The sequence below is a fragment of the Chelonia mydas genome, chromosome 7 (assembly GCF_015237465.2).
Source record: "Chelonia mydas isolate rCheMyd1 chromosome 7, rCheMyd1.pri.v2, whole genome shotgun sequence".
Classification (NCBI taxonomy): Eukaryota; Metazoa; Chordata; order Testudines; family Cheloniidae; genus Chelonia; species Chelonia mydas.
In genome coordinates this window covers 114301308-114328764 of record NC_057853.1, presented here as the reverse complement: position 1 = coordinate 114328764, position 27457 = coordinate 114301308, and the positions used below count along the sequence as shown (strand labels likewise).

Genomic DNA, 27457 nt, shown 5'->3' with positions numbered 1-27457 from the left:
AAGCCAGTTCCACAAAGGGGATGTTTAAATCAGAAAGAAGACTGCCTGATCAGGCACTTTATTGACTATTCAGAACTATTCCCTAAGTAAAGATGTATTTAATCAGAGAGATACAAGTAACCAAGAAGTTGACAAATTTCCCGCTCAAGCCTGCACTTCTCAAGGGAAATGGATAATCTTTTCCTAAGCACAGATGCCTTCACCCACAAGTGTCCAACCAGGCTACTGTACAACTTTTGAACCCAATGCAGGAGCATTACTTGTTCAGCGCTCAAAGCAGGCATGGCTCTCACCACAATTTTACAACCCTGGTTGAAAGATTTTAACAAAGAAAAAATCTTCACTGCCTCAGCCGTTTCCTGGCAGTGATCATCTCTAGCAAGTTATCTCCAGTGGCTAGATACCATCTGTCTGGTTAACCCCTGAATGGAATTTCTCAATATGTGCCTCCAGAAATTCCTTCTGGGGACATGGAACCACTTCCTAGTAGAGATTTGCTTATGAATGAAGCATGAATGTTTCTTTATATCCCTTCCAAAATCAGGGAGTAACCAGAGGTCAGAGCTTCTCTGGCAATAAAAATGAATTTTTTTCCCAAGACAGTTCACATAAAGGATCCGGAAAAAGAGGAAATCAGAGAGCTGAAGTCTTCCTCCTAGTCAGCTGCTGGCCCAGAAGGCACTTCAGACTTGATAGACAGCCAACGAACCTCCACTGCAACTGCAGAAAACATGAGACCTCTTGAAGCAGGGACTTTTGCCTTTGGAACTGGACAACAGTCTGGGTCTCAGAAGTGTAGATCAGTCTAGTTTCTCCATTAATTTCACTGATACTTTTTGGTACCCAGACAGACCTCAACCAGGACATTTTATTCATTGATCTGGTCAAATTATATTTCTAATGTGAGTGGAAATAGAAAGCTCTCTGGGGCAGGGACTGCCTCTTTATTTGAATAGTGCTTGCACAGTGGGAGCCTGGCCTATAGATGGCAGCATAATATAAATAAATAATAATCATAAAATTCTGGTGATCTCAGCTACAGATGGATTACTGGAGTTCTACAGCCAAGCACCTAGAAAAGTGAATATTAGCTTTTCTCACATAGCTCTGATAAAGGTTGCTGGGCACTCACATGGTTGCTGTGGTGGAGTCCATTACATTTAAACCTGTGTGCTCTTGAGTTTTCCTGCATCTCAGTAGACTTCAGCACTGTCTCTTTCCTTGGCTTTTGGCCTTGCTTGGTCTCTGTCTGTTATCCCTTCACAGATATGGGACCGTGTGGATTGGTTGCCTTAGGTGGACCTGTGCTTTCTCTCACATACCTTGCCCAGTCTCTCCTGTAGTTTAAGTACACCCACTCCCTGAAGTTCCACCATGTGAGCACTTTGGCTTCACAGTTCACCTTTTCAGGGGTATGTCATAGGTGAAATGCTCAGACACAGGTGAGCTTTGAAGAGGATTCTAAACACCATTACTTTATATAAAGGCAAAAATAATAAATCAAAATAGGGTAAGTCAAAATAAATAAAATCCTACAGGTAAGTCAAAAACATGGGAGAAGGGTTGGAATTTGGGGGGAGCATGGGCTGTTTTAGCAGGGATAAGGGAGAGACAAGACAGAACTGGTGGGAGGTGGCTGGGAATCAAATCTGTATCTTAATGTCTATACTAATGCAAGAAGTATGGGAAATAAGCAGGAAGAACTTGAAATGCTAGTAAATAAACACAACTATGACATAGTTGGCATCCACCAAGACCTGGTGGGTTAATATGCATGACTGGAATATTGGTATAGAAGGATACAGCTTGCTCAGGAAGGACAGTCAGAGCCCTCTTGGATGTCCTGGATCCTCCTGCAGCTCATAGCTTCTCTGAATCATTGCTCAATTTTTCTCTGCTCTGTCTCGCTTCCTTTGACCTTTGGCTGGTACTACAGTTAAATAGGACCCCTCTCCTACAAAAGCATAATCCTCTGATCCCGTCTCCTGCTCACTTGCTTTGTGAGTTCTTTGAATTTGTAAGTCCCACTACCAACACCTGGTTCCTTTTGTTCTGTTTCTGGGCACTTTACGCTCTCCACGGTCAGACCCTTGCAGAGAAGTTACTGGGGAAAAATGGATTTTTCCCTAGGATACAGTTACTCTTGTTCGCCACAGGTAAGATCTATTCAGGTGTTTGATAGTCTTTAACAATTAGCCTGTTCACAGATAAGGAGAAGTGCTGCCAACAACACGTCTTGGTGCAAGGTGCACAAGTAAGAGTCATAAAATGAGGATACAAAAGCCTATAAAATCAAATTGAAATTCATAAGCTGTACATAGACAGATTCCCCAAATTGTGTCTCAGCGCTAGTGACATTCTTTAGGAAGGCACATCAGAATGTAGGCCATACTTACAGAATGGGGAACTCTGTCCTGGGAAGCAGTGACTCTCTGAAAAAGATTTGGGAGTCATGAGCTCAGGCTGGTGCTATGGCCTACAGAATGTGATCCTGGGATACCCCTGTTTATGTATCTCAAGTAAGAGTACGGAGGTTATTTTATCTCTATATTTGGCACTGGTGCGACTGCTGCTGGAATACTGTGCCCAATTCTTGTGTCCGCAGTTCAAGAATGAAGTTGATAAATTGGAGGGGATTCAGAAAAGAGCCATGAGAATGATTAAAGGATCAGAAAAATGCCTTAGAGTGATAAATTCAAGGAGCTCACTCTGTTTAGCTTAATAAAGAGAAGGTAAAGGGGTGACTTTATTAGTCTTTAAGTATCATCATGGGGAACAAATATTTATAATGGGCATGTCAATCCTACCAGAGATAGGTGTAACATGATCCAGTGGGTGGAAGTTGAAGCTAGACAAATTCAGATTGGAAATAAGGCGCACATTTTTAACAGTGGGAGTAATTAACCACTGGAACAATTTACCCAGGGTTGTGGTGGATTCTCCATCACTGACAAATGTTAAATCAAGATTGGATGATTTTTCTAAAATTTGCTTTAGGAATGATTTGGGGGATGTTCTATGGTCTGTGTTGTACAGGAGTTCTGACTAGCTGATCACCATAATTTGTTCCGCTTTTGGAATATGTCAGATTAGACTAGACTTGGGCTGGCCTTTCTAGTTGTCATTACCTTGAAAAGATAAGGTTTGGACTTAGTTCCTCTGTCCATACAAGAACAACACTGCTGCTTTGAGAGGAAAAGGCTGTTCCTCCAGCTTCAGAAACATCTGTTCAAGGTAAGTAATTTCCACAATTCCTGGGAAATAGTTCTCCCATCGTTTTAAACCCGCATTTTAATGAATGTTCCAAAATGCAGTTTGTGGCTTTGACCAGCAGATGGAGTTGAACTCTCATTTGTGGGTATGGGGAAAAGCAGAGGTTTTTTTTCTTACAAAGTGTGCTAGTGCCAGTGTGGCTTGGTGCAGGTTGGGGGCCCCTAGTAGGTAGAATAATACAAATAGGAAATAGTAGTTATATTGACCAGTGGGGAGTAAAATATCTGGAAACATATCACTTCCTTGATTAAAAATTATATCCCCTACAAAATTCCAAGATTTAGCCACCTAGCTAAATGTCTCTGCATTCTTGAGGGATAGGATCACTCTATTTAAAAGGAACCTCTCACCCAAGAGCTGCAAAAGCAAAATGCAGCAGTACAGCTAAAGAAAGCATGCAAGAGACTATGGAGAATATCAGGAACAGTGTAGAATAAAAATCTTAATGCTTTAAATGAGATGAATGAATTATTTTTCAGGTGAACTTCTTGAGTGTGTGTGTGAGAGAGAGAGAAAATTTATGTAACACTGTCACTTACCTATTCCACTCTGGGGCAGGGATGTGCAGGAAGAGGGCACTTTTTATTGTAATTCTGCCACCAAACGGATGAGAGGATTCTCTAACTCCCCTGGATACTGCTCTCCTGTCTCCAAGGCAGATTATTATTCTCTGAGCACACACAAACTTTTAAGAGCAACTATTTTGCTTTTGAAATTCTCCAGGTTGTACTAAATATGAGATCCTCACTTGGGATAAATGGTCATAGCTACCCCGGCATTAATGAAGCGATGACCATTTGCAGAAGCTGAGGCTGTGGCCTCCAATATGTTTTCAAAATATTCTTCTAGGGAAGGAAAACCACCGATGCTGTACAAGGTCTTCATTTCTAGCCTCTGCCTCCATGCCAGATTAAACACTATGAACTCCATGCTTTGCTATTACTATAATACTCAGGATTGTCTTTCTAGAAACAAAATCTAACCCGTTCCACAAATGCTTTTAGCATAAGTTTGTTTGCCTAGAATGCTGCCTCATTTCTTGTTTAGGTTTATAAGAAAGCATTTTTGTTTAAATAGGATATCAAATGAAAGCGACTCACCCGTCCCCAGCCTGCCTTTCTGTGAGTACAAGTACCTGTGGGATGTGGCTCTCATCACACATGGATACATTTTCATGGGAGCTTCTTCTTAAAATATGGGCACCATGTTATTGGCCTGAAGTCTCTCTCCTCCTCATAGCAGTAGGCTCATATATACAGAAAGACTAGTTTGGCTGATATCCTTGGATTTCCGCTCATTCTGCCTTGCCATCTCCTGCACTGTAATCCTGCTGCGATAGCTGATCTGCTTCTGCTGCACACTGGTAATCACGAGGAGGAGAACTCAACACACCGTGTTCTATTCTCTCCTTCTGCCTTGGCCTCCGCACGTCTTTTTCCCCCTGCTTTTTTTTTTTTCTCTCCCAGGCCATTTTTATTAGTGCAGTAACAGTAAGACGTGGTAAGATCAAAGTGTGATCACCTTCAGATTCCTCTATTGCTGAAGTTTATGAGCTAAGTGTTAACTGCATGCTTCAAGTGAAATAAACTGCATGCTTTTTGTCTGCCCGTTTATAAGCGCGCTGGGCTAGCATCAGTTTTCAGTCTGACTGGAAGCCTGCAACAGCTGTTTCATGTTATATTTCACTTGCATTAGAATTAGTTACTTTTTCCAGACTCCCAGACTGGTTCCCCAGTATTATTTCTTGTCAAAATTCTTAATTAACAACAATACCAACACTGATCTTGGAATAACAGTGGAAGCAGAAAGGGTCAGATTGAGAAGTGACACATACACACACACCTGAGACTGGCACTTTGGACAGCGCTTGGCATTCTAGAACTATATTATAACTTTAAACCCCATGGGATCGGAATTTAGGATCCAGTCCTGCAAACGTTCATGCATTAGGTGATGTATCTGTAAATTGAGTGTGAACTCCAGGAAGCTCAATGCCATTGTGCTGTCTGATGCATTCTCTATGCTTTAGAGGAATTATTATAATATACATGTTGCAGGCACACAGCACAATATTATATACGTTATGGGAGAGCCTGAATATGTAAACGAAACAGATTCCGGTTTCCAGAACAGGGTCTGAACAATTGCTGTGGTGTGCACTAATGCTTGTCTCCGTAGTTTCCGAACAACTAGTGTCTAAAGTTTAAACTGTTGCTTTCTTAGCTACCTTGAGAATGAAGGGTGTTTGGGAGGGGGTGTACACACCACACAAGGCCTGAAGAGGTCAAGGTAGCTAGGTAGGCCAAGTAACTGTCGAGGCTGCACCTGGAGGAGGAGCCAGGGAGCAGGGATTAATTTGTTGAGACTCAGCTGAGTGGGAACAGGAAGGGCCTGTATAAAGCCCAGGAGCTGGGGATGTGGGATGCTGTAGGGAAGGATTCTGTTACCACTCCCTGGGAGAAGGGAGCTGTGTTTAGGACTATAGAGAGTAGTCCAAAGTTACTCCCTGGGAGGACTGTATTTGGGCTGGCAAACCCAGTAAAGAGAGAGAGTCGGAAAGGTGGGAAGGGCTCTGGGGAAAAGCAGCACGGATAGGATAGGGAAGACCTTGGCTGCTGATGAGACGGGCCCTGAGTTGGAACTTGCAGAAGAGGACAGGGCTGGGTTCTCCTACCAGCCACTGGGGAAGTGGCACAGACCAGGCAGTGGAGAGTGGATTGCATGGGACAGTTTGGGCTGGATGGAAGACTTTTTGATACCCCGGAATGGGGGAAGCACACATAGTGACCTGGCCGGAGGGCCAGGTCATGAAGAATGAGTCCCTGGACATGGAGAGGATGATGGGTGGAGAGACCACCAGAAGAGGACGCAACACCTGGAAGGAGCTAATCCCTACAGCTGCTAGGAGGAGGTACCCTAGTGGTGAGTGCTCCCCATGACAGTGCTATATAAACCAAAATTCTGGTTTGAGTATTACAGAGCTCTGTCCATCTCTCCTGTGGTTTAACCTTTCCCTGTGGTGCCTGCCCAGCAGCCAGAAGAGCAAATGCTTTTCGTGATGCGAGTTCAATCCCAGTTTTATCTTTTTAGGTGCTGCTGAACTGGATATTTTCTGAGGATCAGGATGCAGCTGCACCTTGGTTGTCCAGCAAAGAGGAAAAGCAATGGGGTGTCTGTGAGGTATTTAGATGTTGGCATTTATTGAATCACAGTTGATTTCCAGAAATAAACTGTAGAGCACTAGAGAGGGGCTTGAAACAAAACACCACACCCAAGCACACCTGGACTTTAGATAAATTCAGAACCTGATCCATAGACTTAGGGTGACCAGATAGCAACTGTGAAAAAATGGGATAGGGGATGGGGGGTAATAGGCGCCTATATAAGAAAAAGTCCCAAAAAACAGGACTGTCCCTTTAAAAACAGGACATCTGGTCACCCTACATACACTTATTGGGCCCATCAGAGGTGAATAGATGTTCTCTCAGGGCAGGCTTATCTTTGTGTCTAATCCTCTATGCTGTTTGTCAAGTAGTTGGTGAAGTGTTCCTTGTTTGGATGGGAATCTGAATGGGGTATTCGGTACAGTACATCCCCGCTCTTTGTCTACTTTCCTTCCTTCCCTTTTTTTTTTCTTTTGAGCTGCTGTATTAGGTGACTCTGGAATGTGCATGGAGATGAGGGGGAAGCATAGCTGGTTCCAGCTGGCATGATAAAACTGGAGAGAAAGTTCCCAGGTTATCCAGACTTTCGAGCGCATTGTGTTTAGATAGAGTTTATAAAAAGAACCAGACTGAGAGGAATGGCTTGCACAGGGGTTGGTGATGGCGTTGGAGATACCCTTAGGAAATGCTGTTTTACGTGTCTGAAATATCATCAGCTGCAGCAGAAGGACACAGAATCCTGAACCAGGGACTTGGCAGGCAAAGAAAAAGAAACGGATTCTCAAATATGTTTGCTTTAAAATACATGTATTGGCTCATAAGTGATTCCCTCCCCTTTCCTGCCTTTCCAGACACACCACCTCACCCTGCAAAGTGAATGGTTGCACAGTGAGTAGGGCCTACCAGTGATTTACAATTTCAACTGAATTGCATGAGGGGTTCACGCTACGTTTTCTTTGTAAGGGGGCCTTACGTAATCTCAGAATGAAGCCCCAGAATGCAAGTGTATGGTTTATACACCGAGTGATTGCACAGAGATACCTTACTAGCTCCTTAGAGTCTGATGACTTACAAAAGGATGGCTACAGATTAAAAGCATGGGCTGTGTTCTAACTTTGTCACAGACTTGCCAGGTGACCTTGGCCAAGTCACATCATCTCTGTGGCCTCAGTTTTCGGCACTGTCATGCAGTCAGCCAAGGTCAAGGTCCCAAACCTTCAGAACTGAGCCATTATTTTCACAACAGAAAGTGAAGTTCTTATTGTAATTTCTTAGCACATTACACACCCTTAGATCTGACCTGTCGCTCAGAAAAGGGAATGTCCTTAATTTCCAATAACAATAATAATGAGGTAGTATATAGATAACCTTGCTTCACACATGCAATCAATATTTAAAGGGGCATATCATTTAGACCTAAAATTTGGGAGTGGGGAAGTCTTTCAAAACAGAACATGAATATAACTTTATTTATTCTCATGGAAAATGACAGGGGACACAATTTAAATGTTGCTAACGCAGACATGAGAAAAGTGAGCTAATGCGTGCGAACATGAAAGCAAGAGGCATGCAGAGAATGGGTACGGCGTGAGAACCTAAATGGAATAGAACTGGAAATTAAAGTGAAACTGACCACTCTAGCCTTACTTTCCCTGTTTTCTGAAATGAAAACAGTAAACCACCAGCATAAGCGATGGCAGCCAAATTAGATTTGTAAATTTCTCTGTTTATATAAACCAGAGCAATAGTAGTACCTTAGGGCCTGATCCAAAGCTCACTGAAGCTAATGGAGTCTTTCCTTTGATTTCATTGGGCTTTGGATCAGGTTCCCAGGTAAGAAAACTAGAGATGGGGGAGAACATACATGAAGACCAAGTACCTGAAGGTGCTTGAGGAGTCTTTGGGAAAACTCTTACCTAAAGTGCTAGGTAGTGAGGATAATCCACTGACACTGGGAGAATTAGTGAGAGCCATTTCTATGGCACCCATCACAATAGTAAATGAGTGCCTATTGAGTCCCACAGAGAAGGTAGTTTAGCAGTGCTGCCAACCCTAAGTGTTCAAAAATTATGAGTCAGACATCAAAAATAAATCAGATGTCCTTAATTTTTTTTAAAGTGTTGGATTCTTTTTGTCTGTTTTCTGCTTTAGATCCTTTAGGGTACATTTGGGTCCCGGTTTCAAGCTTTTCTGTGCAATCGTGAGGGCTAGAAACTTTCTTCTTTAAAATGAAAGCTGAGATTCTTGTGTAATGATGTGATTCCAGGAATTGGGGTTTTAAGGCAGCAACAGCTCCCAATAAAATAATTAGAGTTGGCAACACTGAAAGGTGATGGAAGGACTATGATATATGTTGGAGCTGACAATGATAAGACAGGAAGAGTATTGAAGGCATTGAGGAAGAAGGGTGGAGCAATCCTTATTTTTCCCAGATCCCAGCACCTTGACATAGAGCAGAGGATAATAAATGGTGCATAGTATAATATTTGGAGAAGCTTATGTATTTTGTGACACTAGATTAGTATCAACTCTGCTGGAAAAAAATGCAAGAAGTTAGTGTTAGATATGTACTTTGGCACTATGTTGTTTAGCCCAGAAACTAATGGGTTAATTTAGTTTTCATTTCTTGGGCTAAGCTGCATATCTGTCTTATGTATGCATTGGTGGCCGGGGCCTGGGAACACGCAAAGGTTCAACACCATCCAATTACATCTGGAAACAGAGTAGCTTGAGAGTTGACAAAAAGATGGTGGCTTCTCAGCCTCTTGGAAGGTTCTGCTTTGATCTCCATCAACTCCCAAAAACAGAACCACACCTAAACACTGGCAGCCTAATCTGAGCTCCCTGCCTGGCTTCTAACCAGCATCTCCGTTCTCTTTTCTGAGAGGAGACCAATCTCTCAAAGGTTCTGAGCCTAACTAGAGTCACCTGCACCCAGTTACTTTCCAGATGAGAGTGCCTCCTGTGGAAGTATAACATTGTGTAAGTATAACGTTGTATAAGGGGACATGCTGGATACATTGTATATGAGAGGGCATGCCAAAACATGTTACAAAGTATCTGAGGGAGCACACATAGGGACAGTTAGCTTTTGAATGGAGAAGCAATTAAGATAGAGCCAGCACGTCTAAGAAGCAGGCATCAGAATGGAAGGTGTGAAGGGCAATTAGTTAAGTTAACTGGAAGCTGTTAAAGGAGATTGTTAAGGGTGGCAGGTAATTGAAGATACGTGACTGGTCTCAGGGATCTCGAAGGGTGGTGACTAAAATCTTTTTCTTCTTTTGTCTGTAACTTCTCTGTAACTTGTTCTCCAAAAAACTGTATAAATTAAGAGACACAAGCCCCACTTGGGGGGCTCACTTCTAAATGTATTAGCAGAGCAGCTTTGCTAATAAAACAGAGTGGTCTGATAAATTGTGAGTCTGAGTCAAACTTTGACACTCCCTAAGCTCCCTCTAAAATTCCCTGCTGCAATTTAACTCCAAAAGTTCGAGCCTCTGTTTGCCAGAAGCTGGGAAAGGACGACAGGGGATGGATCACTCAATGATCATCTGTTCTGTTCATTCCCTCTGAAGCACCTGGCACTGGCTGCTGTCAGAACACAGGATACTGGTCTAGATGAACCACTGATCTGACCCAGTATGGCCGTCTTTATGATGGGCCTTCTTCTCAGAGGCACCACAGGGGTAGGTTGTGTTGTAGCTGCCTGGGGCTCCCTGCAGAGGCCACTGAAAGACTGGCACATAGAGATGATCAAACAAAAGAGAGAAATTGCTAAAGTTTCATTGATTTAAACATTTTATTGGAACTTTGGAATTAGAAAGCTTTTGGCTTCCTCTACGTGAGTGCCCTGTCACATGGTGGTCTGAGAAATGTCAATACCAGAGACTGATCTGGGAGTTAATCAGAAAAGGAAAGGCCCTCTCATCATCATTATAATGGTCCCTTTTGGCCTTAAAATCCATGAAAGACTGAAACAGTAAATGGACTAGCCATATTACAAAAGAAAAGTTGGGAACCACAAAATTCTCATTACTTTGAGACTTCTGTCCCTCTGCCATAACCCACTGGAGAATGCTTGAAAGGGGGCTTATTTAAATTTTGAAATTCCTTGGGAAATGTTATGTGATGATTGTAGCATCAACAAATGACTGTTCTTATGTCACCTTACTGCAGCTGATGGCTGGACTTTTTGGTATGTGAGGATTAGAGAGTGTCAACTGATCAGTTGCTGGTTAGAAGCCGGGCAGGGAGCTCAATAGTGATCACCAATATTCCACATGAGGATGGACTACAAGCTGTCAAGAACAGTATCCCTGATGAGGCCACGGCACACCTGGTGGCTGAGCTGTGTAACTTTGTCCTCACCCACAACCATTTCAGATTTGGGGACAACTTGTACCTTCAAGTCAGTGGCACTGCTATGGGTACCTGCATGGCCCCACAGTATGCCAACATTTTTATGGCTGACTTAGAACAACACCAATCCAACACCAGCCCAAAGTGACCATTTGGGCAAGCGATCCCATCATGCGGAGCACCTAGGCAGAGTGGGTGTGCCCATGCAAATGAGATCAGCTCCTGAAGTCCCCTTCCACGGCTCATCATTAGATGTCAGGGGAGAGCTCATTCAGACTCTGCTTACATTAGGATGGCGTCTAACGCCCCAACCATTCCAGGGCCCCACTGTGCTAGGTGTTGCACAAACATATAATAAAACCATCCCTACCCCAAAAATCTCACAATCCTGCTATCAGCTCCATGTGAGTGGACTCCTGTGTTCACGGGAAGCCACGCTGATCTCCCTGCAGGATGACTGGCGGTGCAAGAGGTGGGTGAAACAAACATGAAGGTTTGGGTAGCAGAAATACAAACTCATTATACATAAACCACCTCTGAGATTTTGCATGGCTCCTAGAATCACTCTTATGACAGCATCTATTCTCCCTCCCATTGAGTTATCAGTTGTGGTGGTGGTTTTTCTTTATACCTGCCTGAAAATGTCTTAGAGCCAGTCAATCTGTGGTACACTTCTCATTCTTTTCTTTGGCTGGTGTCTTGGAATCCTTAGTTATAGTTTTCTAGTCTGGGTCCAAATTAGTGCAAGGACTTTAATACAATTGTATTCTCTGTATGAATTTTTTTTACCTTTTTGTAATTTCAGTTAAGCTATTGCTAATCCCTGAAACATGATCAAATATGAACCATTATGGTTAAAAAATAATAATAATAAAATAATCTCCGCACACTCTTTATGAAGCAGGTCAGTAGCACCTCCTGTAGAGATGGAGAAATGGATACAAAGAGGTGAAGTGACCTGGGTAAAATTTTCTGAAGTGCCACTGTGAAATAGAAGCCTACATCTCACTGACATTCAATGGAACTTAGATGCTTTTGCAAACTTTACTCTTTGGTGAAGGCCTGAAAGAAAGTCAGGGCAAGAGGAAGAGATAATTGTAATTATAAAGATGTATAGTAGATGTTTGTGGGCTTTCCTTCTTGTTTCTGCTTCTGTCTGGTTTACCAGCCCGGCACCCACCTGTGTTTTGAGTGGCTCACCACTCAACTGTTGGATGTCTTGAAAGATTTTTGGAAAGCAGACGGACACATAATATGTTTCTAATCAAACAGCAAGACTTGATGGACAGTGTATTTCTGAAGGATTATCAGAGGCCCGGGGCATGTTGTGAGACGCGAGGCTGAAGGCCAAGAGCTTTCAACCCCTGCAAGTGCAGTAATCTGTCAGAAATGCTCTGTCTTAAACAGTCTAATTGTGCACTTTGCGCAGAAAATGATTAAGAAAGGAAAAGAACAAACAAGTTTTTCTGGCATGTTTAGTGGGGATTGTCAATATTTGACTTGAAATCCTGTCTTGTTCCTGAAATTCCTTCGATATTTCATAATTTAAATCAACAATTTTTTGTCGGATGAGACTTTCAGGGCTCGACAGCACTCTGTTATAAAACTTTTACAAGCGACGTGATCCACAAATCATGCAGATGGATGGGACTCTTACAAAGCACGTATTTCAGCTGGCTTGCTTTTTCACCTTCCATTCTCTCCAAAAACCACCTGAACTGATTCTTTTGCAGCAGCACTGGAAGCTGGGCCTTAGGCTATGACAAATAAGTGCGCCTCTTGGTGATGCCCCAAAATATCCCCAAATAGTTTTCAGACTCATCATTTACTGTCTCCTTAGCTCGTTGAAGTCAGTGGCCATTTATACCAGCAGAGCATCTGCCCCTAGACTCTTTCCTGTATTATAACTCTTCCTGCTTCTTCCCCACTAGGCAGAGCTGGGATCATCACAGAAGGAAAAACTGCTGGCTTCCTGTGCCTCCTTAGGATGGAGCCAGCTTGGCATGATGGGAAGCAGACTCACTGGAAGGAAACCTGAGGTGGGGAGGAAACAGCTGAGCCACCTCAGGAGAGGTGTCCCAGGGATCAGAGCCATTGGGGATGCTGTCAGAGGGGGGGAAATGTTCCAAAGGGCCTGTTAGAGAAGCTAGAAAGTAGGGTGACCAGATGTCCCGTTTTTATACGGACAGTCCCAAGATTTGGGGCTTTGTCTTATGTAGGTGCCAATTACCGCCCCCGCCACCCCATCCCGATTTTTCACCCTTGCTATCTAGTCACCCTACTAGAACGGTTCCACTGGGGCACAGCATTGGCAGTGGGATGGCTTTCATTTGGGGTTCCACTGAGGAGCAGACCCAGCAAGGAAGAGTCTGAGCTGTTAGGGAATCTGTTTACAGGGAGGAGAAGGGTATATTGGAGTTATAGAGGGCAGGGAAAGCAGCAGTCTGACACTAGCTGGACCGCATGGACGCAGTGGACTTGTAGGGAATGCCCATACCAATGAAGAGCCAAATTATCCCTGGCCCGTGTGTAGTGGAGGGACCTTCAGGACTTTGTCTAATGTAAGGATCTCCACTGAGCCTCTTAGTGGGGTATTCACTGAAGATACTGAAGTAGCGGCATCCTCCGAGTGTATTATTCAATCTGGATATGACAGTAGGCAGGGCACAAACCGTCTGCTCAGTTGGAATGATTTTTTGTGTTAACCTTCCAACAGGGATTTATCTGTGTCTGCTGGGAATTATGATATGAAATACTCCAGTGTGGAAATTGTGTGTGGGGATTATCGGACTCATGTTTGGTTAACCCATAGCCGTCCATGAGCAATCCAGAGCTCCCATTGCAAAGGTTCTAAAGCATTAGCACTTTGTGACAGACAATCCCAAATCTTTGTGCCAAGGAAGGAAAACAAGGAACATTTCTCCGTCCTGTCTCCCTATGGCGTGCCAGTGTCTGGCTAAGAAATTTTCAGCGTTTTCTTTCTTCCCCCTAGCCTTTTTTTTAAACGTTCCCTGGCTCATCTGAAAGATGCAGGAATTGACTTTCCAGCTTTGGACTATGTGCATGATTTCCTGATGGGTCAAACCAAAACCTGGGATGCAAACGCTTCCAAACATTGGGGAGGTTTGGATCCAGATCTGGACTTGGCACCTTTTCTTGACCGATTAAAATACAGAACAATTGAATTTCATATATAGATTCCCCAGTTATCACAAAGCACTGAACAAAGAATCATAGAATCATAGAATATCAGGGTTGGAAGGGACCTCAGGAGGTCATCTAGTCCAACCCCCTGCTCAAAGCAGGACCAATCCCCAATTAAATCATCCCATCCAGGGCTTTGTCAAGCCTGACCTTAAAAACTTTTAAGGAAGGAGATTCTACCACCTCCCTAGGTAACGCATTCCAGTGTTTCAGCACCCTCCTAGTGAAAAAGTTTTTCCTAATATCCAACCTAAATCTCCCCCACTGCAACTTGAGACCATTACTCCTTGTCCTATCCTCTTCTACCACTGAGAATAGTCTAGAACCATCCTCTTTGGAACCCCCTTTTAGATAGCTGAAAGCAGCTATTAAATCCCCCCTCATTCTTCTCTTCTGCAGACTAAACAATCCCAGTTCCCTCAGCCTCTCCTCATAAGTCATGTGTTCCAGACCCCTAATCATTTTTGTTGCCCTTCGCTGGACTCTCTCTCCAATTTATCCACATTCTTCTTGTAGTGCGGGGCCCAAAACTGGACACAGTACTCCAGATGAGGCCTCACCAATGTCGAATAGAGGGGAATGATCACGTCCCTCGATCTGCTGGCTATGCCCCTACTTATACATCCCAAAATGCCATTAGCCTTCTTGGCAACAAGGGCACACTGTTGACTCATATCCAGCTTCTCGTCCACTGTCACCCCTAGGTCCTTTTCCGCAGAACTGCTGCCTAGCCATTCGGTCCCTAGTCTGTAGCGGTGCATTGGGTTCTTCCGTCCTAAGTGCAGGACTCTGCACTTATCCTTGTTGAACCTCATCAGATTTCTTTTGGCCCAATTCTCCAATTTGTCTAGGTCCCTCTGTATGCTATCCCTGCCCTCCAGCGTATCTACCGCTCCTCCTAGTTTAGTATCATCCGCAAATTTGCTGAGGGTGCAATCCACACCATCCTCCAGATCATTTATGAAGATATTGAACAAAACCAGCCCCAGGACCGACCCTTGGGGCACTCCACTTGATACCGGCTGCCAACTAGACATGGAGCCATTGATCACTACCCATTGAGCCCGACAATCTAGCCAACTTTCTACCCACCTTATAGTGCATTCATCCAGCCCATACTTCTTTAACTTGCTGACAAGAATACTGTGGGAGACCGTGTCAAAAGCTTTGCTAAAGTCAAGAAACAATACATCCACTGCTTTCCCCTCATCCACAGAACCAGTAATCTCATCATAGAAGGCGATTAGATTAGTCAGGCATGACCTTCCCTTGGTGAATTCATGCTGACTGTTCCTGATCACTTTCCTCTCGTGTAAGTGCTTCAGGATTGATTCTTTGAGGACCTGCTCCATGATTTTTCTGGGGACTGAGGTGAGGCTGACTGGCCTGTAGTTCCCAGGATCCTCCTTCTTCCCTTTTTTAAAGATTGGCACTACATTAGCCTTTTTCCAGTCATCCGGGACTTCCCCCATTCACCACGAATTTTCAAAGATAATGGCCAATGGCTCTGCAATCACAGCTGCCAATTCCTTTAGCACTCTCGGATGCAACGCGTCCGGCCCCATGGACTTGTGCACGTCCAGCTTTTCTAAATAGTCCCTAACCACCTCTTTCTCCACAGAGGGTTGGCCACCTACTCCCCATGTTGCGATGCCCAACGCAGCAGTCTGGGAGCTGATCTTGTTCGTGAAGACAGAGGCAAAAAGAAGCACTCATTCTTGAGCTGGTCACGGACGGTTAACTGAATATGCAGCTTTGAGGCTACCATTGCAAAGCTTCTGCAAGGAGAATAAATGCATCAATTAATCTCTTGAAATAGGTGAGCAGTTAAGCGCTTATAACTGTTGACTTGGCATGGACTACCTGTCTGCTTCTGGGTGCAGTTCATCGTATTGAGCCCAGCTATCTGAGATAATGCATCAGACCCTATGTTGTATCATGACTGTTACAATTCTCTAGGGCCCACTTGTCAGCGGGTGAACTCTCCAGGTCCAGTTATCAGGGCTTTCTCAGTGGAGGGCCCACGTCTGCTCCATCCACTGGTCCACTAGAAACACGTGTTTGGCTAGTTTCAGTGTGCAGTATGATGCATCTATTTGGTCAAGAGTTTAAGTGTATTATTTTAGGTGCAGGTTCTACACAGAGTAAAGACGGCTATGTTTTGTGAATTCTGTATTTAAACTATCTTAAGTTGCCTAAGTGCTGAAGTGATGGGAGCTTTTTAGGAACCCATCAATGTATTGCTGTCACCTTCTGAAGAGCTCTCTAATGGCCTGATCCTGTGTGGTGCTCATTACCCTCAAAAACTATCTGTAACGATGAGATGGAGCTACAAAATTGTGGAATAGTTTCCCAGTGGAAGTGGTGGAAGCTCCATTGCTTGAGTCACTTTAAATTCAATGAAGAAATGAAAAATATTGTCGAGCAGTGGCAGGTAGCCTTTTCATACTATAGTTGCTACCAGAGACCATGATAATGCCTTATTTTATCTCCCCCCCCGCCGCCCCACTATAACTTTTTTGCTTGAAAAATTTGGCCTGATAATTGCCAGGTATACTCTGAAAGCCAAAGAGAATGGTTTTTGAAAAAGTCATTCACCTTTCTGGCTCATTTTCCTCACCTGTAAAATGCTGATAATACTTGAAAGCACTATATAAATGCTAAGAATTATTATGTTATGAACTAATGACATTCCATTACTGGGCAATGTAGACCTAGTAGTTTGTTGAGATTAGTGTAAGCCCTAGTTACGTCCACTCATTCAGTCCTTCTCTCCTGATGTGCCCAGTCACCATGTAATAAAATAATCAGTCACGCTTTGTGTTAAAGGTTACATTTATAAATAGTTAATTGGTTAGATGTTTAATTAAACAGTTAATCAATTGTTATAGATTCCAACAGGTCAATAGATTGGTTCTAACTATCTCTAACACCTTCTAGTAATGTGCGTATAAACCAGGCTGGTCTGAGAACATTCTTTCTGTACTCTTTTATTTCTGTACAGTTACAATGCCAACCTTATTGGAACTTTTTTCTTTCTGCATGCAATCATAACATTCTATTTCCGTTGCTAACCCTGCAGTTTTGGATCCCTGAACTTTTGACTTTGAAAGCTGCATTTTGATTTGGATGTAAAGCACCTGCTATTTAGAGTGACACTTAAATCCATAATGAAAATTCAGTCCTAATCATCAAAGGAAAGTGAGAGTTAAGTTAGTGCATGTCCTGTGTATCCTGTTTCCCTGCTGCTCATCCACAGAAAATAAATCACAGTGGATGTCATTGCACCTCCTATTTTTTGTTTAAATGGTTAGTGTGGGCAGTGAGTCAGTCAGTGATTTTGGAAATCCCATGTGAATACTAAAAAACATATATTTTTTTTATAGTCAATTAAAATGTTTTGATGAATACAACCTCCCCTCCCCCCACACTTTTAAAAAAGTCATAAGAAATCTATGGGTCTGATTTCACCACTGTGGCATTCCAGTTCTCTGCTCATGTGACTCCATTGAAATCACTGGAATTATATGTATGTAAGAGTGCAGGAACTCAACAGGCCATTGAAATCAATGAAGTGACACAAGACTGAAGCTGGAGTAACACAGTGAGGAGCCAGACTCAATGTGCACAACTGTAAGCTTTTCACAGTAAAAGGCAATGCAAAGGAGACTGTTAGGATGTAGATATTCAGGCCTGTCTGTAAAGGCCTATACTCCAAGAATGTAGGTATATGTTTATCATTTAGCTAGTAATAGAGGTATACAAGAAAGAATCTGTGTAAGGGCCTTCTCTCACTGTGACAGTCTGTTCTTAGGCCAATGCCTTTGGCAAAGCAGCAGAGGCAGCCATAAGCTGGGAAGCGAACGGTCACATCCTCGCATTCCAAACTAGCCAATATGGGGCTGTGACGAAGGTGATCCGATCTATCACCTCCAGAGAAAGGGAAGAGCCTAGAAGATGTAAAAGGAAAGTTTTCTGTCTGGTAAGAACTCACTTACCAATAGACACAGTTGGGAAACCCTTATGTCTTTATAGATGTAGTTGTGAAATCCTCACTTCTGTATTGTTTTATCATTATAGTTCCCACTTTGCTATTGTTTATTGGCATGGTCTCTGTCTGGTTCTGTGATTGATTGTTTCTGTCTGCTGTATAATTAATTTTGCTGGGTGTAAACTAATTAAGGTGGTGGGATATAATTGGTTAGCTAATCATGTTACAATATGTTAGGATTGGTTAGTTAAATTTCAGTAGAATGATTGGTGAAGGTATAGCTAAGAATATTACTATATAAATTAGGGGCAAACCGGAAGTAAGTTGGGATTCGAAAATAAGGAAAAAGGAACTTGGATTTAAGCTTTCTGGAAGTTCACGCCAATAAACATCGAATTGTTTGCACCTTCGGACTTCGGGTATTGTTGCTCTCTGTTCATGTGAGAAGGACCAGGGAAGTGGGAGAGTGAAGGAATAAGCTCTCTAACAGAGACAATGCAATACACACTGTGTTGCTACTCAAAGTGAAACAACACAATCCAAAACGTCCATGGAGCACTCAAAGGTCCAGAAGCAAGTATGCTGTCCAGAAAGTCATTGGTCTTGGATTTCTTCAGACAGGAGATCGATAAGTGGATCCCAGATTTTCTGCATACCACCTGAAAGTTGCCCTTGAAATGAGCAATATAAAATGTCCAAAGACATGAGTGGAAGTCCACAGCTCAAGTAAAAACACCCAGTTTTGTCCACTTTAACAAGACAGCTTTTCAAAGGCCACCTCACCTTACAAGTTCTGAGTACCTTCAGCCCTCACTGATCCTCAAGTGATGCTCAGCACCCTAGAGTTGTTTTCCCAGTACATCTCCAAAAAGACATAACACAGATCTGATCCACAGAAAAGCGGTAAAAGTGATTTTACAAACGTGGGACGGAGGGCTGCTGTGATGCCACAAGGAAAAATTAATGGGAAGATTTTAAAAGGCACAAAGATTTTAAAAGGCACAAATAGGAATTAGGCATCCAGGACCCCTTGAGTTTGAATCACTGTTGGGCACCTAACTGCCCTTTATATCTTTGAAAAATCTCCCCCTAAAAGCCTAAGCTATTTAAATTGGAAAGGAAAAGAGGGAAGGGAAAGCTCATAAAGGTCTATAAGATAATGACTGGTATAGAGAAGCATGATCTCATGGTTCAGGCACTGCCTGGGAACTCGGAAACGTAACCCAAAGTCATTTGAAATCAATGGGAAGACTTCCATTGACTTAAATGGGCCATGGATCAGTGCCCAGGAAATCTCTATTCAGTTCCCAGCTCTACCAGACTCGAATCAATCTATAAGATAAAATACGTCCTTTCTTCCACCCTTTGTCAGTCTTATCTATTGACATTACAAGCTCTTGCAGTCAGAGATTTTTCATGTAGCACAATGTATGGATATTTAGTACCAATTCAGGAAAGAATTTAAGTATGTGCTTGAGTGCTGTCCAGAATATTTGCCTGAATCTTAGATTCATAGAGTTTAAGGTCAGAAGGAACCATTAGATCATCTAGTCCAACCTCCTGCGTATCACAGGCCATTGCATTTCACCCAGTTACCCCTGTATTGACCCCATAACTTGTGTTTGGCTAAAGTATAACTTCCTGACAGGCATCTGGTGTTGAGTTGAAGGCCTCAAGATACAGAGAATCCACCACTTTGCTTGGTAGCTTGTTCCAATTGTTAATCTCACACTCTGTTTTTTTTTAAAAAAAAAAATTGTGCCTAATTTCTAATCTGAATTTGTCTGGCTTCGGCTCCCAGCCCTTGGTTCTTCTTGTGCCTATGTCCACTACAGTCATTATGCTCTTCTCAGCTGGATTAAACAGGGCTAGTACCACTATTTTCTGCCCAGGAAAGTACTTATACCAGTGGCTCTCAAACTTTAGCAACCCGAGCACTCCCATTTTGATTTAAATTTTTTGGGGACCCCCCCAAACCCTCCTGCTCACCCTTTGCGTGCCCCCCTTGCCCGCCCCTTCCCCCGATGCCATGTCCCTACCCTGCCCCTTCTCTGTGGCCCTGCCCCTGTTCACTCCATCCCCCCTCCTTCCATCGCTCGCTCTCCCCCAACCCTCCCTTACTTTCACCAGACTGGGGCAGGGCTCTGGGAGGGAGTTTGGGTGTGGGGTGCAGGCTCTGGGCTGGGGCAGGGGGTTGCGGTGCGGGCTCTGGGAGGGAGTTTGGGTGTGGGGTGCAGGCTCTGGGCTGGGGCAGGGGGTTGCGGTGCTGGAGGGGGTGAGGGGTGTGGGCTCTGGGAGGGAGTTTGGGTGTGGGGTACAGGCTCTGGGCTGGGGCAGGGGGTTGCGGTGCGGGCTCTGGGAGGGAGTTTGGGTGTGGGGTGCAGGCTCTGGGCTGGGGCAGGGGGTTGCGGTGCGGGCTCTGGGAGGGAGTTTGGGTGTGGGGTGCAGGCTCTGGGCTGGGGCAGGGGGTTGCGGTGCTGGAGGGGGTGAGGGGTGTGGGCTCTGGGAGGGAGTTTGGGTGTGGGGTGCAGGCTCTGGGCTGGGGCAGGGGGTTGCGGTGCGGGCTCTGGGAGGGAGTTTGGGTGTGGGGTGCAGGCTCTGGGCTGGGGCAGGGGGTTGCGGTGTGGGAGGGGGTGAGGGGTGTGGGCTCTGGCTGGGCAGCACTTACCTCGGGCGGCTCCTGAAAGTGACTGGCACATCCCTCTGGCAGCAGCTCCTAGATATGGGGGCGGGGGCAGGGGCCAGGGGATCTCTATGTGCTGCCCCTGCCTGCAGGCATCACCCTTGCAGCTCCCATTGGCTGCAGTTCCCAGCCAATGGGAGTTGCGGAGTCGGTGCTTGGGAGGGGGCAGTGCACGGAGCACAGGCGCTGACTTTCCTAAGTGCTGGGGGGTGCTCGAGCTCTGCCCCAGGTCCCGCCTCCACTTGACCCCTTCCCCCAAGGCCCTGCCCCTGCCCTGCCTCTTCCCGCCCCCACTGCACCCCCCGACCCCTCCTCTTCCCATCCAGTTCCGCCCCCTCCCCTGAGCACTGCATCCTTGCTTCTCCCCCACAAGCCTCCTGCATGCCATGAAACAGCTGATTGCGGTGGGCGGGAGGCACGGGGAGGGAGAGGGAGGTACTGATCCACAGGGCCCGCTGGCGGGTGGGAGGTGCTGGGGTGGGAGGAGGGGAACTGATGGGGGGCTGCTGGGGGGTGCTCAGCATCCACCATTTTTTCCCTGTGGGTGCTCCAGTCCCGGAACACCCACAGAGTCAGTGTCTATGGCGCAGAGAGCTACTGGCCCACCCCCCCAGGGGCCACAGGGACATGCTGGCTGCTTCTGGGAGCAGCACAGAGCCAGGGCAGGTAGCAAGCCTGTTCCACGGCATGCAGGAGGCTCCTGGAGGGAGAGGGAAGGAGGAGAGGTCTGCAGACCCCAGTTTCAGAAATGCTGACTTAAACACTTTAATCAAGTGACCTCTCACTCTTCTTTTTGATAAACTAACAGATTGAGTCTCAGTTGGGGCGTCTAAGTGCTACTGCAATGCAAATAAAGTAGTAGCATGATTTGTTAGGTGTCTAGTGTGTGCTTAGTGGTACTATATGTAGAAAAAGATTGTCCCTGTCCAAACTGGTTTATAATCTAAACAGAAAATCCTTGTTTGTAAAGTAGTTTGCAATATGTACAGTGCTATGTAAGTGTTTAAGTTTGATCAGATAGTCAGTTGGGAGCAGACTCTGTTTCCTGTTTCTGATGAATGAGGGAGTATTTGGTCAAATAAAAGACAACCCCTATAAACCATCTACAAGATTTTACAGAGGGTAAACTGCACAGGGAATGAATTTTCACAGTGCCTCGCAAACGGGGCTGTGATCGTGTTTGGGGTCACTGGTCGTTAACATACTACCCATCACTTTTATTTAACCTGTGGTGCGCTCTGCCGTAGAATGTTAGAGAATTTAATAAGATTTTAAAAGCAAGGATTAGACACAATATTATGAGTACAGTATCTGCTGCAACACTGGCTGTGATAAAATTTCAAGGGCCATCAGTCCTCATGTTTCAAAGCATAAATTTATCATCAGCTGGAGTAACGGAGCAGATTCCTCAGTGGAATAACAAGTTACTGCTGAATGCTCTGTCACTCAGCCATACCTTCTCCTGGTGATGACTCTAGAAAGAAATCACCTGTCTTTTTCCCAGGGCAGTAGCTCAAACCCTCTTTATAATGCATCCAGTTAGCTCGCAGATGGGACTATGTCCTTAAGCTGGCTGAGACCCGCATTGAGCATTACCCCAAAAAAACTCATGTTGCTTTCTGTCTCAGCCTGGTCTCAGTCTAGGGATACCTCTTTGTGGGGTCCCTTCCAGGGGGCATCAAGTGACTGCCCCAGCCTCTCTTCTGGTCCTGTTCCCTAGTAGGGTTGCCAACTGTCTAATCAAACAAACCCAAACACCCTTGCCCTGCCCTCTTCCCCTGAGGCCCTGCCACTTCTCCGAGGCCCCGCCCCACTCACTCCATCCCCGCTCCCTCTGTCTCGCGCTCTCCCCCACCCTCACTCACTCTCACCAGGCTGGGGTAGGGAGTTGGGTTGTGGGAGGGGGTGTGGGCTCTGGGCTGGGGCCGAAGGGTTTGGAGTGTGGGAGGGGGCTCCAGGCTGAGTCTGGGACAGGGGGTTGGGGTTCAGGAGGGGGGTGTGGGGTGCAAGCTCTGGGAGGGAGTTTGGGTGCAGCAGGGGGCTCCGGGCTGGGGCAGGGAATTGGGGTGTTGGAGGGAGGGAGTGAGGGGTGTGGGCTCTGGGAGGGAGTTTGGGTGTGGGAGGGGGCTCTGTGCTGAGGTGGGGGGGTGCGGGTTCTAGAAGGGGGTTGGGGTGCAGGAGGGGGTGCGGGTTCTGGGAGGGAGTTTGGGTATGGGAGGGAGCTTGGGCTGGGGCAGGGGGTAGGGGTGCAGGAGGGGGTTTGGGGTGCTGGCTCCAGGAGGGGGGCTCAGGGCTGGGGCATTGAGGCAGGAGGGGGTGAGGGGTGTAGTCTCCAGCCAGGTGGCGCATACCTAGGGTGGCTCCCGGGCAGTGGTGCAGCAGGGCTAAGGCAGGCATCTTGCCTGCCCTGGCCTTGTACTGCTCCTGGAAGTGGCTGGCACATCTCTGCAACCCCTGGGGAGGTTCTGGGTGCTGCCCCTGCCTGCAGGCACCGCCCTCGCTTCTGGGAGTGGTGTGGGGCCTTTAGCGGCCTAAAATCTCCCGGATTGGCTTCAGTAGCCTCCGGAAGATAGATCCCGATTCTGGGAGACTCCTGGCGAACCTGGGAGGGTTGGCAACCCTACTCCCTTGCTCCACTCCTGACTCCTCGCCCAGCCTCTGTTCCACAGACCCTTTTTCAGCTGACTTGCTTGGCTCCTCCTTAGTGTGGCTCATTGACCCTGACTCTAAACTGATGTGACACTGGTATGGACTGCTGCTTCTGGCCTTGTCCCTCAGGACTGAACTCAGACCAGATTCTCAAACCCTCTCCATTCCAGGCCGCAACCTCGACCCATGCCACTTTAGCCAGTGTCCTGAGACTTATGGTGAATCCCCCTTGTAGAGTGTTTCATTAGGACAGGGCACTTTTAAGCCTCATCTCAAGTTCTGCCCCATGGTTGCGTCAGAGTTCCTGTAAACCAGTTTATTCATCTCCCAATATTTCTTCTCCAAGCCTCACTCAACCTTGGGGGAAGAAGTCAGACTTCACGCACTTGATGTGGCAAGGGCATTGTCCATTTACCCTGACATAACAAAAAACACGCAGGGACGTACCTAGGTTGTTTGTGTTCTTTGCAGAGTGGATTAAGGGTCAGGCGATATCTACTCAGAGGTTATTTAAGTGGGTCTCCCACTGTATAAGAACATGTTTTGAGTTAGGATTAGATCTATCTAGACACATTCTACTAGAGCTCAGACAGTCTCCACTGCCTGTATGAAGAATATCCCTATTTTTGAAATCTGTAGAACAGCTACATGGAGCTCAGTCCATGCTTGTACAAGACACTATTCTTTAGTAGTACAAGACACTGAATGCCCATTTTGGTAGGGCTCTTCTGCAATTGGTGCTTAAGTAGGACTCTGGCTACCCACTCCAAGCGAACAGATAACTGCGTGTTAGTCACCCAGAGTGGAATCCATGTGGACTCTCATTCAAAGAAGACAGAATGGTTATTTACCTTACATCAACTATGGTTCTTCATGATGTGTTGTCCACATGGATTTTACAACCCACAATCCTTCCCTACCAGTACAGAGTCCAACTCCTCTGGGATTCTGTATTGGGGAAAGAATTGAGGGATAGTTGGGCCTTTATGCCCTTGAGTGGGCAGTGGTCTGAGGACATCTAGAGCACTATCCAAAAGAATCTGATCTCTCATGAATGGGGCACATGCACACCATAAATGGAATCCATGTGGACAACGCATTTTGAAGAACCACAGTTACTATATTGTAAGTAACCGTTCTTTCCTGAATTGAAAGCAAAGCCTTTTACAGACTCCTTATCAATGTAGCCATTTCTTAAGTTCCATGCAGCAACATTAAACCTTTCCTAAAGTCTCTTGTAAATAAAATGCATTCTCCTCAACGTGAAGGCGGGAGGAGGGAAGGGGGAATTTGGGCTTGGAGAATGAAATTACCTGAGCTGAAATTTGGCCAGGACATCTTCGATAAAGTGAATGTTTTCTCATCTAAATCTAAATAAGAATGTGGCTGTAGAAGCCCCTGAAATCTCTGTGCCCAGCTGTCAGATGTGGTCACTTAAACTGATTACTTTTAAAAAACTGGTCCCATTGTGTAAAGATCTAAGAGGCCTGCTTTACCAGCTGTGTTTTGCTCAACCTGTCCGAGAGTGTCAATAATATTAGCTTCTTTAACAGCTCTTAGCTGTTTCACAAAAATCAGCATTTTCCCATGTGGAAATAAATCAGTGAGGACTGAACAGTGCCCTCCGTTATGCATGCATTAATAACAGTTGTGGAAATCAATCTGAAGGTAGAATTTGGCCCTAAATGAACAATATTGCCATCTATTATGTAAAATGTAAAAATTTACAAACTTACTATTACAACAAAAATCATACATATAAAATTTAATTATAGTTAAATTCACATAAAAATGAAAGGGACACAGTCAGACCCCAAATTTAGGTTGTATATAAAGCAACAATATCAAAAATCTAAATCTGACTATAAATAGAAATGCTTATTACATGAACATAAAAAAATAAGATTTTAAAGATTCTCAAGTTCTGTAGTAGTGTTTGATGAGAACCAGAAGAGAAAATAATTAAAAACAGACTAGCTTAGATAAGCTATTGTCTAAATTGAGTGAAATGTAAACTGAACAATGATAATCAGTTTTGTTTGTATTGTTATTAGTAATACACAAAAGGAAAACTTTTTAAATGGTTTTTATTTGTCCCTTTTATAGTCATCCTGAATCTGGTTTTACAATGTCCTGCTCTGCTTTACTTTGTTCTTTTACATTTTTTCTTTAAGCGATAGATTAATATAGCTAAGATGATGAACACTTGGCATTTCTGAAACAGGAAAGGAGGATGACATAAGCCATTAATGACATAACTCAGTATTCTGGGATCAAACAGCATGCGTAAATGTGAGATATGATCAGTGGCACACTCCAATCTTTTTGAAATGTACAGTATAGTATGTGGACAGAGGATTATGCTGCCTCTGGTGTGGGGTGGAAGTAGGATATTATAATTTCACAATAAATGCAAAAAATTAAGTTAGTGAACACTGTTCTACAACAGGACAAGATCTTTACAATATTTGCCTTTCATCAGCTGACTCAGTCTCCAGTGTATTGGAAAGTTTCAACTATCACATACTGCTGGTAACCTGGACAGATGAGGAATCTGTGGCTGAGTGCTTGAAAGCGTTGACTTCGCACAACTTTTTACATCCTGGTAATTCTTGATCTGCTAGAATCTTGATGGCACTTGTCCACAACATTTGGGTTTCAGTCCAGCTCTGAGTTTTCTCTTTCTCCTTCTGTTAATTTGGAAGAATGTCCTTTTTCTCAAAGCGTCATTTGGGAGCGTCATTCTCTGCCTGTATATGGAGTTAATGTTCTGCTTCCAACTTTAAATTGCTGAGTCTTGCACTTTTAAAGTGATGTGATTTGCCTGTAACACCTACAGCTAGGTAGACCAGTACCTTTTCAAGCAAGGGTTCTGCCCTGTATTTTCCTTTCAGTTTCTTCAGGAAACTTTCTCTTTGTGCTTTGGATTTAAGAGAGATCTCCGTTTAGGTATGTAATCTGAACTCCTGCTCATCCAGTTAGCCACGTACCTGCTGCTGTATGTTTAGGTATGACCAGGTAGAATGTATCAGGTGTGTCCTAACATTGCGGAATTCCATTGGAATGTTAAGGGACAACAGGTGCAATGCAGCAGGGGTTCTCAACCTTTCTCTTTCTGAGCCCCTCCCTCTCCCCCCCCCCCAACACGCTATAAAAACTCCACGGCCCACCTGGGCCACAATAGCTGGTTTTCTACATGTAAAAGCCAGGGCCAGCATTAGGGGGTAGCAAGCAGGGCAACTGCATGGGACCCCAAGCTACTGAGGCCCCCCCATGGAGTTGCATTGCTCAGGCTTTGGCTTCAGCCCTGGGTGGTGGGGCTCAGGGCCCTGGGCTTCGGCCCTGTGCAGTGGGGCTTTGGCTTTCTGCCCTGGGCCCCAGCGAGTCTAATGCTGGCCCTGCTAGGCAGCCCCCCCTGAAAGCTGCTCATGGAACCCCCTGGTTGAGAACCACTGCAATGGAGGGCCATCAGCAGAAAGGTTTAGTGAGGTCACTCTTGCATGTAGCAGATGTGGCCACCTGGTTCCACTTACATCCAGTAGAAACATCTATTTAAAAGGATCAGGTGAAAAGCTATGCTGGTTCAGGTTATTCTCAGGAAAATCTGAAAGTGTATGAAATATGGAGAGTTTTCCAGTGGTAGACTTTCTCTTACCCATGCATCACAGGCTTCTGCTTTAGGCCTTAGCTTCTCCATCCAGATATCACTGGAACAACAGACAGAACCCAGGAACAATGCAACTGTTTAGATACTTGGAGGAAAGGAAGAGAGGGGAAGAAAAGGCTGCAAAAGAGTGGATGTGGATGTTGTGAGTTTAAAGAAAAACGATGGTGCACATTCATGGAGGGTTTCAAAAATCAGAAGATGAGTCTGAAAACACACTCGCATATATATATTTTGGGGAGAAACATCAATATGGTATTATACTGAGTACAATTTATTTGCACCAATAAAATCCATGCTCTTTGCCTTATCCACTTTCACAAGTGATGTAAATAGAATTGTGTGTGTGTATTAAATGTAACATGCTCATATTTTTATGCACAAACCTCAATACTATATACTAATCTACAGGCAGACATTTATTTGTGCCAGCAATGCCCCTTTGCCATGTACATTGGTCAAACTGGACA

General features: G+C 44.9%; 1 long non-coding RNA gene across 1 annotated transcript; it reads left to right on the top strand.

Moving 5' to 3' along the window:
* The first annotated feature begins 922 nt into the window (after positions 1-922).
* Positions 923-27457, top strand: LOC122466708. Its single transcript, XR_006292437.1, has 3 exons — positions 923-6195; positions 6364-6453; positions 26992-27457. It is a non-coding gene; the product is annotated as an uncharacterized LOC122466708 (long non-coding RNA).